Source organism: Miniopterus natalensis, chromosome 2 (genome assembly GCF_054644295.1).
Source record: "Miniopterus natalensis isolate mMinNat1 chromosome 2, mMinNat1.hap1, whole genome shotgun sequence".
Taxonomy (NCBI): Eukaryota; Metazoa; Chordata; class Mammalia; order Chiroptera; family Miniopteridae; genus Miniopterus; species Miniopterus natalensis.
In genome coordinates, this window is record NC_142082.1 from 127770079 (window position 1) to 127786908 (window position 16830).

Consider the following 16830-nt stretch of genomic DNA (forward strand, 5'->3'; position numbering starts at 1 on the left):
TGAATCTCCAGCACCTGACTCACACCTTTGGCCCTGCTGCGGTGATTCCCAGAGACCCCGCCCATCCCTACCTGCAAGCTCAACCAAGCCATTTCCAGTGGCTTTTCTATGCAAGTGGTCTCTCGAGTCTCAGGCTTAAGACTTTCCTCAAATCTCTCAAACAAGGAGCAGCTGCTCTCAGTGTGCCCCATACCTCTCCATAAGTGGCCTCAGGACTGGCACTAGCAGTAGCCTGCACTGGCTCATAGCCTGGCGTCTCCTGGACACCTCAAAGCCCAGCACAAGTAGCAGCCACCTACAGTTTGCTGTGTAGCTCATGCTGGGTGGCCCTGGGCAAGGCACTGGCACAGGCTGATTTTGCACCTCCCGGGAGGCCCCAGAGACAGTGCACCTGGTGCTCAGACTCCACCACGCTGTATTACAACCCTACCACATCCACGAGTGACACTCAAGGGGTGCACTTGGTGAACACCAAAGCTCCACTGAAGTAAATCCTGCTCCATAGGGGTGTCTCCAGCACACCAGCTCTTCAGCTGTAGCTGCAGCTGGTCCTCACAGCCAATTGGCCTGGAGGTCAATTCCTCCAATGACACCAATAGCAACCAAGGCTCAACTACAACAGGACAGTGCACACAGCCCACACAAGGGAGCACCTAGAAGGCCCAGCTCAGGTGACGGGGGAGGCTGAGCCACTGGACCCTACAGGATACCTACTACACAAAGCCACTTTACTAATTCTAGGAGAATAGCAGCTCTACCTAATACAAAAAAACAAACACCAGAAAGCAGTCAAAATGTGGAGGCAAAGAAACATGTCACAAAGGAAAGAACAGAAGAAATCTCCAGAAAAAGAACTAAATAAAATGGAGCCAAGCAAGCTACTAGATACAGAGTTCAGAATAATGGTTATAAGGATGCTCAAGGGTCTTAGTCAGACTATTAAGGAAATAATGAGATCATCAATGATATAATAAAATGCCAATCAGAAACGAAGGCTACAGAAACTGAAATGAAGAATAACTTACTGGGAATCAACAGTAGAACAGAGGACGCTGAGAACCAAATCAGCAATTTGGAATATGAGTAAAAAAAAAAACAAAAAAAACACCCAACCAGAAGAGCAAAAGGAAAAAAGAATTAAGAAATATGAAGATAGTGTAAGGAGTCTCTGGGACAACTTCAAGAAGCCCAACATTCCCATTATGGTGAACAAAGAAGGAGAAGAAAGAGAGCAAAAAATTGAAAACCTGTTTGAAAAAATAATGACAGAAAACTTCCCCTACATGGGGAAAGAAATCAACTTACAAGTCCAGGAAGCACAGAGAGTCCCAAAGAAGAGGAACCCAAAGAGGCCCACAGCAAGACACATCATAATTAAAATGCCAAAGGTTAAAAACAAAGAGAATCTTAAAAGCAGGAAGAAAAAAGCAGTTAGTTATCTACAAGGGAACACCCATTCAACTGTCAGCTGATTTCTCAACAGAAACTTTGCAGGCCAGAAGGGAGTGGCAAGAAATACTCAAAGTGATGAAAAGCAAGAACCTACAACCAAGATTACTCTACCCAGCAAAGCTATCATTTAGAACTGAAGGTCAGATAAAGACCTTCACAGATAAGAAAAAGCTAAAGGAGTTCATCACCACAAAACCAGTATTACATGAAATGTTGAAGGGTCTTCTTTAAGAAAAAGCTAATAAACAAAATAATCTGACAAACAAAATACTCAGACACATTGAAGTATGCAACAGATGGTCGTATCTCAGAGGGAAGATGGAAGGGTGTTGAGAGGTGGGAAGAGATTAATCAAAGAAGTTATGTGCATATATGCATAACCCATGGAAACAGACAATGAAAAATGGGGTGAAGGCCTGGGGAGGGCGGGAGCAAGGTGGAGGGCATTATAGGGGGGGAAAATAAGATATTTGTAATACTTTCAACAATAAAAATAAATTTTAAAAAAAAAGGTTTTAGTTTTGACCAAGTTCTAAGTTATATATGCAAATTTAGGCAGGTCATTACACTTCTCTGGGCCCAAATATTTTAATCTATTTAGTGATAGAATTGGACCCAATGATCCTAATTAGTGAGTATACCTCTCTGTTAGAAGGAAGCCTGGAGTTTAGCTTCCCAATGGAAAAAATCAATCAGTATTTGCTACATCACCAAAAAGCTTATACTCTGGAATCAGGCTCAAATCCTATCTGGACAAGCCACTAATAATGTGACAGTGAAGCCTTAAGTCTGTATTTCTCATCTGAAAAATAGGGATAAAAACTGCACCTGTATCATAAGGTTGCCATGAGAATTAAGTCAGACAATACACATAAAGGGTTTAGCACTATATCTGCCACTTACCAATTTAAATTAGTTATTACTAATTATAACATCTCTAAGGTACTTTCTGAATAATAATTACCAAATATTTTTGTCACTCTGTATCTGCACAAACATCATCATCAAGGAAAACAAAAAACAATGGTTGTTGCTTTAAATATTATTAAAAATTAAAGTTTATTGTTCTGAATATTCTTCACAAAGCAAGCATCTATATGTTATACTGTATATATGAAATTTGTTTTGGTTTTATTATCATAATAATAGAAATTAAATAGTACAAAGCAGGTCAAAAGAAAAAAGTTTAAGGTTAATAAAATGTATTATTTTCCTTTCGATTTACTGACAGACTATTGGGGAATGGAGGGAAGGGAGGAAGGTCCAGATGCCTTTTTTAATTCTCAAGTGACTTCTTAATTTAGCATGAATTATGAAAGAAACAGCTTTTGTCCTTAAAAATTAGATTGCTAAAGTATGTATAATAAATCCCATCAATTAATTCACTTCCTTAAAAACCTTCATAACATTTAAAATATATACTTAATATATTCAGCACATTTATACATATTATATTAGTATAAAAGGTGTATTTAATACATTTTATAAATTATATATATTCTAGTTGGAATGGAAGGATGGCTGCCAGCTTCAACTCCTTAAGGCAAATCCTTGGTTCAAAGTTCTAAGAATATAGGTATGAAAATGGACTAAAGAGGTAGCGTTCAACATCTAAGTGCTAACCCTGAGGGTTGTAGGAGGAAAGGAGGGAGAAGAAAATGTTTCAAGGAGAAGTAAAATCTAAGTTAGATTTGAAATGCTGAAGAGGAGTCCAACAGATGAGTATGGCAAGGAAATAGGATAGCACAGTTAGGGCATGAGGGTTTGGCACTAATAAAACTAACAAAGGAAGAAAAGAGAAAATCAGGCTGGAGAAACACACATGTAACAGATCATTAAAAGCTTCAATTAGCCCTACTGGTTTTGCTCAGTGGTTAGAGCATCAGCCCTCAGACTGAAGGGTCCTGGGTTTGATTCCAGCCAAGTACCTCGATTGCAGGCTCAATCCCTGACCCCTGGGGATCCCAGTCAGGCCATGTTCATGACGCAACTAATCAATGTGTCTGTCTCACATCTCTCTCTCTCTCTTCCACTCTCTCTGGAAAGCAATGGAGGGGGAAAAAAATATATCCTCAGGTGAGGATTTAAAAATAAATAAAAGCTCCAATTAACATGGAAAATGTTGCTTGGAATTTTTCCTGAAGAGATAATCAGATCCACATTTCAGAAAATGTGTATGTACTGTAATGTCACTAGAAAAATGACTCCCAAGGCAAGGACTTTAGAGAGAAGAGACTAGAGGCAATTGGCTAAGAGGTTAGTTACTGCAACAGGCTAGGCAAGAGATTATGAAGACCTGATCTAATGCCAAGGTCATGCATTGCAAATACAGACATTTACAGATGAAAAGCATCCAGACAACAGCTTCATTTACAAACACATTACATTATTCCATTCTGTATGTGTAACACACATATATTGTTCTAGTTACTCCTCACAGCACCCCTTTTAAATGGTTCTTATCTCTATTTTTACAGATATAGAAACTGAAGCTCAGAGAGATTTATTAACTTGGTCACACTCAGTCAATAAATAACAGAGCTAGGATTAAAATCCTAGTGTGTCTGACTCCAACACCTGACTCCACTCCATCTAAGAATCACTTAAAAGGTAAGACTGATTGGGTAGGGAGGGATAGGACTCAGATAAAGGTTAGATCAAGACAGAGGATCTCTTAAGGCAGCCCTCACACAACCAACCATAAGAAGTGAACAAACCAAACAGAAGAATACTATTTAATCTCTGAACTCTCGTCTTTCAGAAAGAGAAAACTGAAGTTTCTCTAATTCACTGCTACTGAAATGGGCATTTGCTATTGCTTTGTGTTCTTTCTGTTCTTTTTCCCTATATTCTCTTTGGAATCATGACTTCCTCCTCTATTTTGCTGCTATACTGAGATTTAAAATACTTTTTCAGCCCCTTATAGGATTTGGGGGGAAACTAGTATGTAAATAAAAGTACACAGAAATTTGATTTGAGTAGAGTGGTCTTATTTTTGCATATTCAGAAAAAGTGTGAATTTGATACCAAAGAATTAGTGTGAATTTTTAAAAGTATAAACTAATACTGTAGCTAACTGCCCTTCTCTTTTAGAAATACTGAAATATTTATGGATTAAATTATACAATTCCTGGAATTTGCTCAAAATAATACAGGACGAGGAGAATTAGATGAGGCAGAACTGACTAATTCTGATGGTTACATGGGCTAGATGATGGGAACTTTGAGGTTCATTACACTTTTGAGTCTTTATTTTGTTTAAAATTCTCCATAATTAGTGTGTGCGTGCGTGTGTGTATATAATTTTCTAAAATTATGCGTTGATAATTTTCTTATCAACTCTCATTATAATTTTAAAGTTGACTTTCCAAATTAACATTTGAGTTGTAACCAAAAAATTCACATATCCATTTAAGAAGCATTCTTTGTTTCTAAGTGTGGATTTAATTAATAACCCAAGGGAAAAACTAGTCAGATGGTCAATGAAGTTACACAATCTTCCCACTCATTAACAGACCACAAATTAATTTCCACTTACTAAATACATAAATATGTACAATCTGACATATTTACAAATGTTATTGCAAATTCTTTAATTAAGGGTTTTCAGAAAATGCTCGGTACTTACTGGGTTACTAATATTGTATTTAATCACAAAATCCTTGTAACAGAAATATTTTTTTAAATAGTTTCACAAGTTTCTCTTTAATACTGGAAGCCTCCCTATTTCATATATACAAGAACAATATATGTCAACTAAACATTCAGTAGGTATAAAGTATATACTAAAGTAAACAATAAGAGTCCTTAGAGAGGGGGTGAATAGCAAAGCAGTGGGGAGTAGAGGCAATGATAACCGGCTACCTTTCCTAGAAAGAAAAAAAAGAAGACAGCAAGAATAAGATTCTTGGGGACTGTTGTTTGGGAACTGGAGGAAACGCTGAAAACCCCTGCTGGGGGCTGGGCAGGCAAAGGGCCCACCAGAGTGTGTTCTGAATTGAACCCACTGGGCCCTGGCTGCTGAAATGGCCCATACAGAAGAGGCAACAGGCTGAAATCAATCTGAAGCTGCAGCAGGCCAGGGCCTGGGGGACTAGAATCAGAGGACAGGGTAGGGACTGAGGAGCTGGCGGTGGAGCAGAGACTAACTCCCGCAGAGTGAGCGCCTGATAGCGACACCTCTAACAGGAGTGATACCCTGGACTACACTAGCCACCCTGTACCCTAAAGACTCTACAGAAGACTCTGGAGCAAGACCAGGCAACTACAAAGTTGCAAAATAGCTGACAAGAGGAGGTGGCCCATGGAGAGCCTCAGATCAACCATCTACCTAAGGACACCAGAGCCAAACCTAGACAGCTCCTCACATTGGGTGATACACAAGTACCTCCCAGGAGAACTGAAATCACAAAAAACAGTGACCCTCAGACAACATAAGTTGCCCAGAAGAAACGCACCTGATTAACTACCTTTTTCTCTGCTGTTTTTTTGTTTTGTTTAGTTTTGGGTTTTTTTTTGGGGGGGGGGTTTGTTGGTTTTTGTTTGTGGGTTTGGTTATTTTTTTTCTCTTTTTTCCTTAGGAAGAAGAGAAAGGGGAGAAAATTTGTTTTTTCTTCTTTTTTAAGTTTTACAAAAATCTTTTTTCTTTTTTAATTTTTTTTTAAATTTTTTTTTAAACATTTTTTTAATTAATTTTTTTTTTTTTATAAAATAATTTTGTCTTGCTTAGCTTGTTTTTGGTTTTGTTTTCGTTACTTGCTTTGTTTTGTTTTATCCTTGCTTCTACTATCAATACTTTCTTGATATCCCTGCTTAATGACTGGGACTTTATCATTATAGCCAAGTTTACTGCTTTCCTCTATAGTTTCCCCCAAATCTCTTACCAGACTCCCTGCCTGCCTGGGCTTTATCTCTCTCTCCTCTCAATCCATTGGCATAACTTTTTTCTTCTTTTTCTTCTTTCTTTTACTACTTTTCTTTTATTCTTTCATTTTGCCCCCTTCAGTTTTCCTGTCCAATTGTTAGTTTCTCTTATTCTCTTTATTGTATTTTTGTTTTCTCATTTTCAACTATTATCCTATTCCTATTCTCTCCCTTAATTTTGTGCTGGCCCTTCTTTCAGAATCTTTTCTCTGCTTCTGTTATCTCCCAGTAGCTTCTCTATTTTTTATATTTTAGTTTATTATTATTTTCTAAATTTTCACCGGTATTAACAACAACATACACCTCTGGACTCCACTGGACCCACAAGACAAAATCCCATGCCACAAGACTGGGAGACAGCAAATATATCTAATATATAGATATAAGCACTAAGACCTACCAAAATGGGGAGACAAAGAAACAACCCCCAAATTAAAGAAAAGGAAACATCACCAGAAAAAGACGTTGATGAGATGGAGTTGAGCAAGTTATCAGAAACGGAGTTCAGAGTATTGATGATGAAGGTGTTCAAGGAACTTAAGAAGACTATAGATGATAAGATCGAGAACCTTAGTGAAAACATGAAAAAAGAGATACATACCATAAATACAACTCAGACAGAGATAAAGAATGCTGTGTCTGATATCAAGAATGCACTGGAAGGAATTAAAAGCAGGCTCAATGAAGCAGAGGACAGAATAAGTGACTTAGAAGACAAAGTAGAGAAAAATCACAAAATCAGAGCGGCAAAAAGAAAAAACACTTAAAAAGCATGAGGACAGTCTAAGGGAACTTTGGGACAACATGAAACGAAACAACATTCGCATTATAGGAGTGCCAGAGGGGGAGGAAAGAGAGCAAAGGATAGAGAACTTGGTGGAGGAAATAATGATAGAAAAGTTCCCTAGGATGGCGAAGGAGAAATCCACACAAGTTCAGGAAGCACAGAGGGTTCCAAACAAGAGGGACCCAAAGAGCCCCACTCTAAGACACGTCATAATTAAAATGGAACATGGCAAGGACAAAGAGAAAATATTAAGGGCTGCAAGAGAGAGACAAGCAGTGACCTACAAGGGAACCCCCATAAGGCTGACAGTGGATTTCTCAACAGAGACTCTTCAGGCCAGAAGGGAGTGGCATGAAGTTCTGCAAGTAATGAAGAGCAAGAACATGCAACCAAGATTGCTTTATCCAGCAAGGCTATCATTTAAATTTGAAGGTGGAATAAAGAGCTTCCCAGACAAAAAAAGGCTAAAAGAGTTCAGTACCACCAAACCAGCATTGCAAGAAATGCTAAAAGGACTGCTTTAAGAAAAAACAAGGAATAGTGAGAGAAAGGTACATCAGCATAAAGGGGAAAAATGGCATTAAATAAGTTATCACTAGTAACTTTAAATGTAAATGGAATAAACGGGCCAATCAAAAGACAAAGGGTAGCTGAATGGATAAGAAAACAGGACCCAAATATATGCTGTCTACAAGAGACCCACCTGAGAGCAAAAGACTCACACAGGCTAAAGGTGAAGGGGTGGAGTAAAATATTCCATGCAAATGGAAAGGAAAAGAAAGCTGGAGTAGCAATTCTTATTTCTGACAAAACAGACTTCAAAATAAAGACCATAATGAGAGACAAAGATGGTCACTACACATTACTAAAGGGATCAATCCAACAGGAGGAAATAACCCTTATGAACATTTATGCACCCAATACAGGAGCACCTAAATATATACAAAATCTCTTGGGGGACTTCAAAGGGGAGATTGACAGCAACACAATCATAGTGGGGGACTTTAACACCCCACTGTCAGCATTGGACAGATCATCAAGACAAAAAATCAACAGGGAAATGCAGACCTTAAATGAATCACTAGACCTAATGGATTTAATTGACACTTATAGAACATTTCACCCCAAAGCAGCAGAATACACATTCTTCTCAAGTGCAGATGGAACATTCTCAAAAACAGACCACATGTTAGGGCACAAGGCAAGTCTCTACAAATATAAGAAGATTGAAATCATATCAAGCATCTTCTTGGATCACAATGCCATGAAACTAGAAATCAACCACTATAAAAAAACTCAAAAATATTCAAAAACATGGAGGCTACATAGCATGTTATTAAACAATGAATGGGTTACCAAGGAGATCAAGGAAGAAATCAAACACTTCATGGAAAGTAACGAAAATGAACAGACAACAACTCAAAACCTATGGGACACGGCGAAAGAAGTCTTGAGAGGAAAATTCATATCGTTACAGGCCTATCTCAAGAAACAACAAAAAGATCTAATGAACCATCTAACACAACAACTAAAAGAACTAGAACGAGAACAGCAAGAAAAGCCCCGAGGAAGTAGAAGGAAGGAAATAATAAAAATCAGAGCAGAGATTAATGGCATAGAGACTAAAGAAACAATACAAAAAATCAATGAAACCAAGAGTTGGTTCTTTGAAAAGGTAAATAAGATTGATGCACCTTTAGCCAGACTCACTAAGAAACAAAGAGAGAGGACCCAAATAAATAAAATCAGAAAGGAAAGAGGCGATATAACTGATCCAACAGAAATACAAAGGATTGTAAGAAAATATTATGAGCAACTGTATGCCAACAAGTTGGACAACATAGGGGAAATGGACAAATTCCTAGAAGCTTACAACCTTCCAAAGCTGAATCAAGAAAAGGCAGAAAACCTGAATAGGCCAATAACAACTAATGAAATTGAAGCAGTAATCAAAAAACTCCCAGCAAACAAAAGTCCTGGGCCAGATGGATTTACAGGCGAGTTTTACCAAACATTCAAAGAAGAATTAACACCTGTTCTATTCAAACTATTCCAGAAAATTCAAGAGGAGGGAAAACTCCCAAATTCTTTTTATGAGGCCAGCATCACCCTAATCCCAAAACCAGATAAAGGCACTACAAAGAAAGAAAATTACAGGCCAATACCCCTGATGAACATAGATGCTAAAATCCTCACTAAAATACTAGCAAACCGGATCCAGCAATACATTAAAAAGATCAAACATCATGACCAAGTGGGATTTATTCCAGGGATGCAAGGCTGGTACAACATCCGCAAATCAATAAGTGTGATACATCACATAAACAAAATGAAGGACAAAAATCATATGATCATATCAACAGACGCAGAAAAAGCATTCGACAAAATCCAGCACCCATTTCTGATAAAAACTCTCAGCAAAGTGGGAATAGAGGGATCATACCTCAACATAATAAAGGCCATATACGACAGACCTACAGCCAACATCATACTCAATGGGCAAAAACTAAAACCATTTCCATTAAAAACCGGAACAAGACAGGGATGTCCACTTTCACCACTCTTATTCAACATAGTTCTGGAAGTCCTCGCCATAGCCATCAGACAGGAGGAAAACATAAAAGGTATCCAAATTGGAAAGGAGGAAGTAAAACTGTCATTATTTGCAGATGACATGATACTGTACATAGAAAACCCTAAAGACTCCATCAAAGTACTACTAGATTTGATAAACGAATTTGGCAAGGTAGCTGGATACAAAATCAACATCTGGAAATCAATGGCATTCTTATACACCAACAATGAACTTTCAGAGAGAAACTAAAAAAGCAATACCATTTACCATTGCAACTAAAAAAATAAGATACTTAGGAATAAACTTAACCAAGGATGTAAAAGACCTGTACTCAGAAAACTATGTGACACTGAAAAAAGAAAGAGAGGAAGATTTAAACAGGTGGAAGAAGATACCATGCTCATGGATAGGGAGAATTAATATCATAAAAATGTCCATACTACCCAAAGCAATTTATAAATTTAATGCAATTCCTATGAAAATACCAACAGCATATTTCACAGACCTAGAACAAACATTTCGAAAATTTATATGGAACCAAAAAAGACCCCGAATAGCTGCAGCCATCTTGAGAAAAAAGGATGGAGTGGGAGGGATCACATTACCAGACTTCAAACTATATTACAAAGCCACTGTAATCAAAACGGCCTGGTACTGGTACAACAACAGGCTTATAGATCAATGGAACAGAACAGAGACCCCAGAAATAGACCCACGCCACTATGGTCAGTTAATATTTGACAAAGGAGGCAAGAGTATCCAATGGAGTAAGGACAGTCTCTTCCATAAGTGGTGCTAGGAAAATTGGACAGATACATGCAAAGGAATGAAACTAAACCACCAACTTTCACCATACACAAAAATAAACTCAAAATGGATAAAAGACTTAAATGTAAGTCACAAAACCATAAAAATCCTGGAAGAAAACATAGGCAGTAAAATCACAGACATCCCACCTAGTGGACTTTTCACTGATACATCTCCTAGGGCAAGAGAAACAAAGGAAAAAATAAACATATGGGGCTGCATCAAACTAAAAAGCTTCTGCACAACAAAAGAAAACAGCCTCAAAATACAAAGGAACCCCATGGTCTGGGAAAACATATTTGCCAAGGATGAATCTGATAAGGGGCTAATTTCCAAAGTGTACAAAGAACTAATAGCACTCAGCAAGAGGAAGACAAACAACCCAGTTAAGAAATGGGCAAAGGACTTAAATAGACAGTTCTCCAAAGAGGACATACAGATGGCCAAGAGACACATGAGAAAATGCTCGACATCACTAATCATCAGAGAGATGCAAATTAAAACCACAATGAGGTATCACTTCACACCTGTCAGAATGGCTGCCATCAACAAATCAACAAACAACATGTGCTGGCGAGGGTCTGGAGAAAGGGGAACCCTAGTACACTGCTGGTGGGAATGCAGACTGGGGCAACCACTATGGAAAACAGTATGGAGGTTCCTCAAAAAATTAAAAATGGAGCTGCCGTTCGACCCAGTGATTCCACTCCTAGGAATGTATCCTAAGAATCCTGAAATATTCATCAGAAAGGATATATGTACCCCGATGTTCATAGCAGCACAGTTTACAATAGCTAAGATCTGGAAACAGCCCAAGTGCCCATCAGTAGATGAGTGGATAAAAAAGCTGTGGGACATTTACACCATGGAATACTATGCAGCTGTAAAGAAGAAGAATCTCGTACCCTTTGGGACAGTATGGATGGACCTGGAGAATATTATACTAAGTGAAATAAGCCAGGCAGCGAAAGACAAATATCACATGATCTCGCTTATACGTTCAATCTAAAGAACTTAATAAACTGATGAACAGAATAGATTCAATGACATGGAAGCATAGATGAGACTGATGAATGTCAGAGGGATGGAGGAGGGCGGGTGGGTGGAAGGGGAGAGAGTAACCAAAGAATTCATGTGCAGATATACACAACCCAAGGACATGGACAATGGTGGGGAGAGGGACTGGGGAAGGGGAAGGAACGGGGTGGAACGGGTCATTGGGGAGAAAAAGGGACATCTGTAATATTTTAAACAATAATAAAACTTAAAAAAATAAAAAATAAAAAAATAAAAATAAAATAGAGACATCTGTTTTTATATGCCATTAATTGCTATAGTGTAACATCTACTAGGTTATTTTTTTAATCAAGAGAATACAATTTCTTGTTGCACCGTCATCCTCCCACCCTGTCATTAAAAAAAAAAAAAAAAGACAGTTAAAAGAATGCCTTAAAAGTATCAAGACTGGAGAAACTAAATGAATTTTCAAAGTTTGGGGAAATCTGAGCATTTTATTAAACTGGCTTCAGAAAATGTTCCTTCTAGTTCAGATTCTGTCATTGACTAGCTGTGTGAACTTGGACAAGTCACTTAATTTCTCTGAGTTCAAACATAATTCTTCTCTTCCCACCAGGAATTTAGTTAATGCACATTTACATGTTTTTTTCAAACTTGCTTTGGTTGTTCATATTTTATCCCTGTCAACCAAGTGTCCAAAACAAATACTCAGTACTATTCCTCTTCTCTAGATACATCAAATTACAGTCCACTTATTGAATTGGTTCTAAGCTCTCATCTGTACGTTCCTAGGGCACACTCCCATTTTTTAACAGTTTCTTTACACCAGACTGTCAATTCATATACTTATATGTAGAATTTCATCAACTTTCATTATGCGTACACTGACAACCCTGTTGTTAACTACAAGCAACAAGTCTCCCATAAATTTGAACTATTTCAATAATTTTCATTCTTTTTCCTCTGATCTAAGTAACCTTAATTTATGGCTATCACTATTTAATTTTATGTGGCCAATATCCTAAGATGAATCAAAATTACTTTTTCACTTTTTTCTAACAATGACTACACACAATTAAAACTTATGAAACTACCTCATTTAGTTGTAAGCTGAAAAGGAAAGCAGAGGAGAAAAATAGATGAAAAGTTAACACTCCCTGTTATAAGTATCCCTCTCTTCCTTCCCTTATCCCCTCAATGCTCACTCTGAACACTCATTTTCATTTCTACTGCTAGATCAACTTCAATACATCCTAACATTCTTCCACTGACCATCCACCACCAAACAGCACAGTACCTACCAGGTTCCAGGCCCAATACTAAAGCTATAAAATGGGGTAAGATGACTTGCCCTGCTTTCAAAGTATGCATACACTAAAGGAAGAGACCCCCTTGTCATTAACATTATAAATACAATGTAAATATCAAAACTAATAAATACTAAAATAGAGGCATTATTTTTAGGATATCAAATACATTTAAGTAATTAATTTAGTAACTAATTTACTACCCGTTATTGAACTGCATCTTAACCAGAACTATACAGGACAAAGGTTTAGTCTGATAAAGCGTACTTCCTCAGAATATCCTCCAAGCCTTCCCTCATTACCTCAACACACAAAAACATCTCTAACCCACTACTCATCCTTCCTTCCTCCCCACTGTCCAACTATTCTAACACTTTGTCTTATTTTGGACTCATTAAAGTGACAACAGAGTGTGTGTGTGTGTGTGTGTGTGTGTGTGTGTGTAAAGTACCTTCTAAATTTTGAGGAACTTATGTGGCCTACGTTCCAGACTTCTTATGAATACTTTCTTTTAACCCCACTTACTGTGACTTGCAGAGTAGATGCTCAATGAGTATTTGATTTAAAAATCTCTGGTGACACATGAAGAATTACCTATTACACTAATATTACGTATCTCATAAAAGCTAAATTAAAAACAATTCTTCGGCATTACAACCTGCAGAGGAGGAAGTAGTAGAGTGTAGTGGTTAAGAGCATGGCCATTAAAGACAAATTGTCTGACTTTTAATCTAGTCCTGTCACTTAACTAGCTTTGTGACCTTGAGCAAGCTACATCTCTGTTCCTACAATTTTCTCAACTATAAAATAGGATTAAACTAGGGATTACCTAAATCCTAGGTCACTGTGACTGTAAATTGGTATAGTGCTGAGGCCAGAACCTGATAGATGGTAAGCTCTAAACTCAATAGTAGTAGGAGCACTGGTATCACCCTCATCAGAAAACCTGGATATGTATTTTTTTATTAATATTAGAGAGAGAGGTAGGGGGAGAGAAACACTGATTTTTCCTTCCACTTATTTATGCATTCATTGGTTGCTTCTTGTATGTGCCCTGATGGAAGATCGAATCTTCAGCCTTGGCATATCAGGATGCTATTCTAACCAACTGAGCTACTCAGCCAGGGCCTAATTTTTTTTTAACCAGAAATACAAATGACAACACCTTTCATCATTGTGCCTCCTTATAGTTACAAAACTCGTTTATAGAAGGTGTAGACCAGGAATGGAAGAAGCAAGCATGTTAAGAGTTCCATTTTGGGCAGTCATACTGTTATAAGCCTGGCTCTGCCATTAGTCAGCTATGTATATGACCTCTGACAAGTAAACACAGGCATTATTTCACCTCAATTTCCTAATCTGTAAAATGGGACACCACCATCTATATCCCAGGAATGCCCCAAGTATAAGGAGTCAAGGTACCTAGAGCAACAAGAACAGGGCCTGGCACACTGTGAAGCTCATATTTTTGTTCCCCCCACCCCCACATCTCATATAGAGTGTATCTCATTTAATTCTCGAGTATCTCATTTTAAATCTCATCCCACTACTACAAAGTTCCTATTAGGTTGAACCACATGAAAAACAGCTGACTACTGGCAAATTCATATGGTTCAACCTAATACTGTATCATTCACAAATAGAGAAAATAAGCTGGGGAAGGTTAAATGACTTACTCAAGGTCATATGCACAGTAAGTAATGAAGCTAAAACTAAAAAAAAAAAAAAATTTCATTTTTCATTTAGTCAGCTTACTAACTGGTTCAATGATTCATGAGGATGGGGGGAAAGAAGGTATACTAACCACAATAATGTATGTAAAACTACTATAACCTTCAAGTTTTTGTCTGCCATATTAAAATGATGGAGACCCAGATTTCTAAGAAGCTTTAATTTTAAAATTATTTGTGGAGTATCTATGCGTGTGTTTGGCAGGAGAGGGCAGAGGGGGAAAATATTGAAGGAAGAATATGCATAACTACAATAACTCAAAAAGTACAATTGGATCTAATTAGAAACCTCACTAATTACACACCCCACAAGCAGCTGAACATCAAATACCCATCCTGGTGAAAGGTCAGAAGTTTTCAATACCACAAATGAGTTGTTTGCCAAAGTAAGAGTTATATTAAATATGTCCACTTTGATTCAAAAAGGTGTGCACTAATATATAACTTTACTGTAGTGAAAAATTAAAAAATAAAAGGCTTTTCTTGCTAACAGTAAGAAATAGACTATTGGAGCAAAATTGTATATAACTGATAAATTTATTTCTAAATTTGTGGGCAAGGGCTCTAGGATTAGGTCACCTAAGCCATATTTGGGATACACTGTCTGTCCAAGCATGATGCAGAGTACTAGTAAATAACAAATGTTAGAACAAGGCCCCATAAAACTGGTGGATTATTTAACAACATAAAACATTCACTGTGGTTGATCTACAAAATCTATTCCGTCTCTTTTCTCCTTGATTTGTCATTCACTTTAAAAAAAAAAAAAAAAAACCTGCATAAGCAACAAAATAAGAATGGGGATAATGAAAAGAAACTGGGTCTTTTAATAGATTTACAATAGAACAGTTTTGTTTTAATCCTCTTATCGGCCTCTCCAATTATGTAAGCATTCCACGGCAGCAAAAGATTACATGGCTCTTTCCCTACACTGAAAGAGCTGGAGGGGGAAACGCAAGTGTGTGAAACAGGTAGCGTGGGGATATGCTACATTTCCTCCAAACTAAACTGTCTGATTCTTAGGAATCAGTATTAAGCCAGCGCTTTTAATTTACAAGACTTTACCCTTTAGCCATTACAGATTTTTTTTTTAATCCCATAGCAACTGGCAACTCTTCGCGTGCAGCAGGATCCCACCTAACATCACTTCTATAATCCATTAAGCTCACTTTTCCCCCGGCGGTCGAGTGAGTTGTCATCGTTGGAAAAAGCAGTGTAATTACAATTACGTCTGTGCAGCCCGTCTCAACTCCCGGGAACAAAAGTCAGGCTGAACCGGGCTGCCTCCTACGGCGCGACTCCGGGCGACTGCTCTTGCCCACCAGGTTTCGCCGAAACCTCCCCAGGGCGACCTCTACGCCTCGGGATGGCGCCTCTCCTGCCGTTTACTAAGACCCCTGCTCCACGCATCGCCCCCTCCAGCTCCCACGCTGCGCCGGGCTCCAGACTTATTCGGGAACTCTTCTTCTTTAGAACCCCCTCGGCGACCCCGGGCCCCTAGCTCCCGGCCCCGCGCGCCCCGCCGACAGGTAACCGGGCTTCGAGCTCCCAGCCTCGGGCGCTCGGGACCGCGCAGTTAATGAATAACGAGCCTGTACCTGGGGGCGGGGAAGGAGCCGCCGACGCCCGGCGCCCGCCGGCGGCCCAGGGGTGCCCAGATGCCCAGAGCCCCGCGCCGGCGCCGCCTGGAGCGCCGAGGCCGGCGAGCCGAGGCGAGAGAGCGCGCTCGCCGGGCCGGGGCGGCCGGGTCGGGTCCCCGCGCGCCGCGCCCTCCGCCGCGTCCGCACCTGCACCTGCCACCGCCACCCTTCAGGCCGGCTCGCGGGAGGCGGCGTGCGGGTGCCGAAGGGGGGCGGTGCTCCGCGCCCCGGGCCTCTCTCGCGCGCGGCCGCACTCACCTGACGAACCCGTGACGGCCTCTGCCCGCGCTCAGAGACGCTCGCAGAGCCTCACAGAGCGCGCCCCGAAGCCGCGGGAGGCGGAGGAGGACGGCGGGCCGACGCCGCTACACTCCGCCTCGGCGGGCGCACTGCGCCGGGAGCCAAGGGGGGAGCGCGGACTGCGCCTGCGCCTGCGCCGGGAGCGGAGCCGGGAGCCCGGAGCGGCCCGCCCCACGGAGGGAAGGCGGGGCTGGGGGCGGGGCGGAGGCGGGCAGGGGCGGGGGCGGGGGCGGGGCCGGGAGGGGGCCGGAGGGACCCAAGCACTTCTGCGCCCCCGGCTCGAGGCGGGGCT

At 39.9% G+C, this 16830-nt stretch overlaps 1 protein-coding gene across 1 annotated transcript in view; it reads right to left on the minus strand.

Moving 5' to 3' along the window:
- The window catches only part of RAB3IP (RAB3A interacting protein), a 56843-nt gene extending 40268 nt beyond the window's left edge, over nucleotides 1-16575 (minus strand). Inside the window, exon 1 of the mRNA XM_087814546.1 lies at nucleotides 16497-16575. The gene's annotated coding sequence lies outside the window, so the exon portion shown is untranslated. The remainder of the gene's footprint in view (nucleotides 1-16496) is intronic.
- Between the last annotated feature and the right edge of the window lie 255 nt (nucleotides 16576-16830).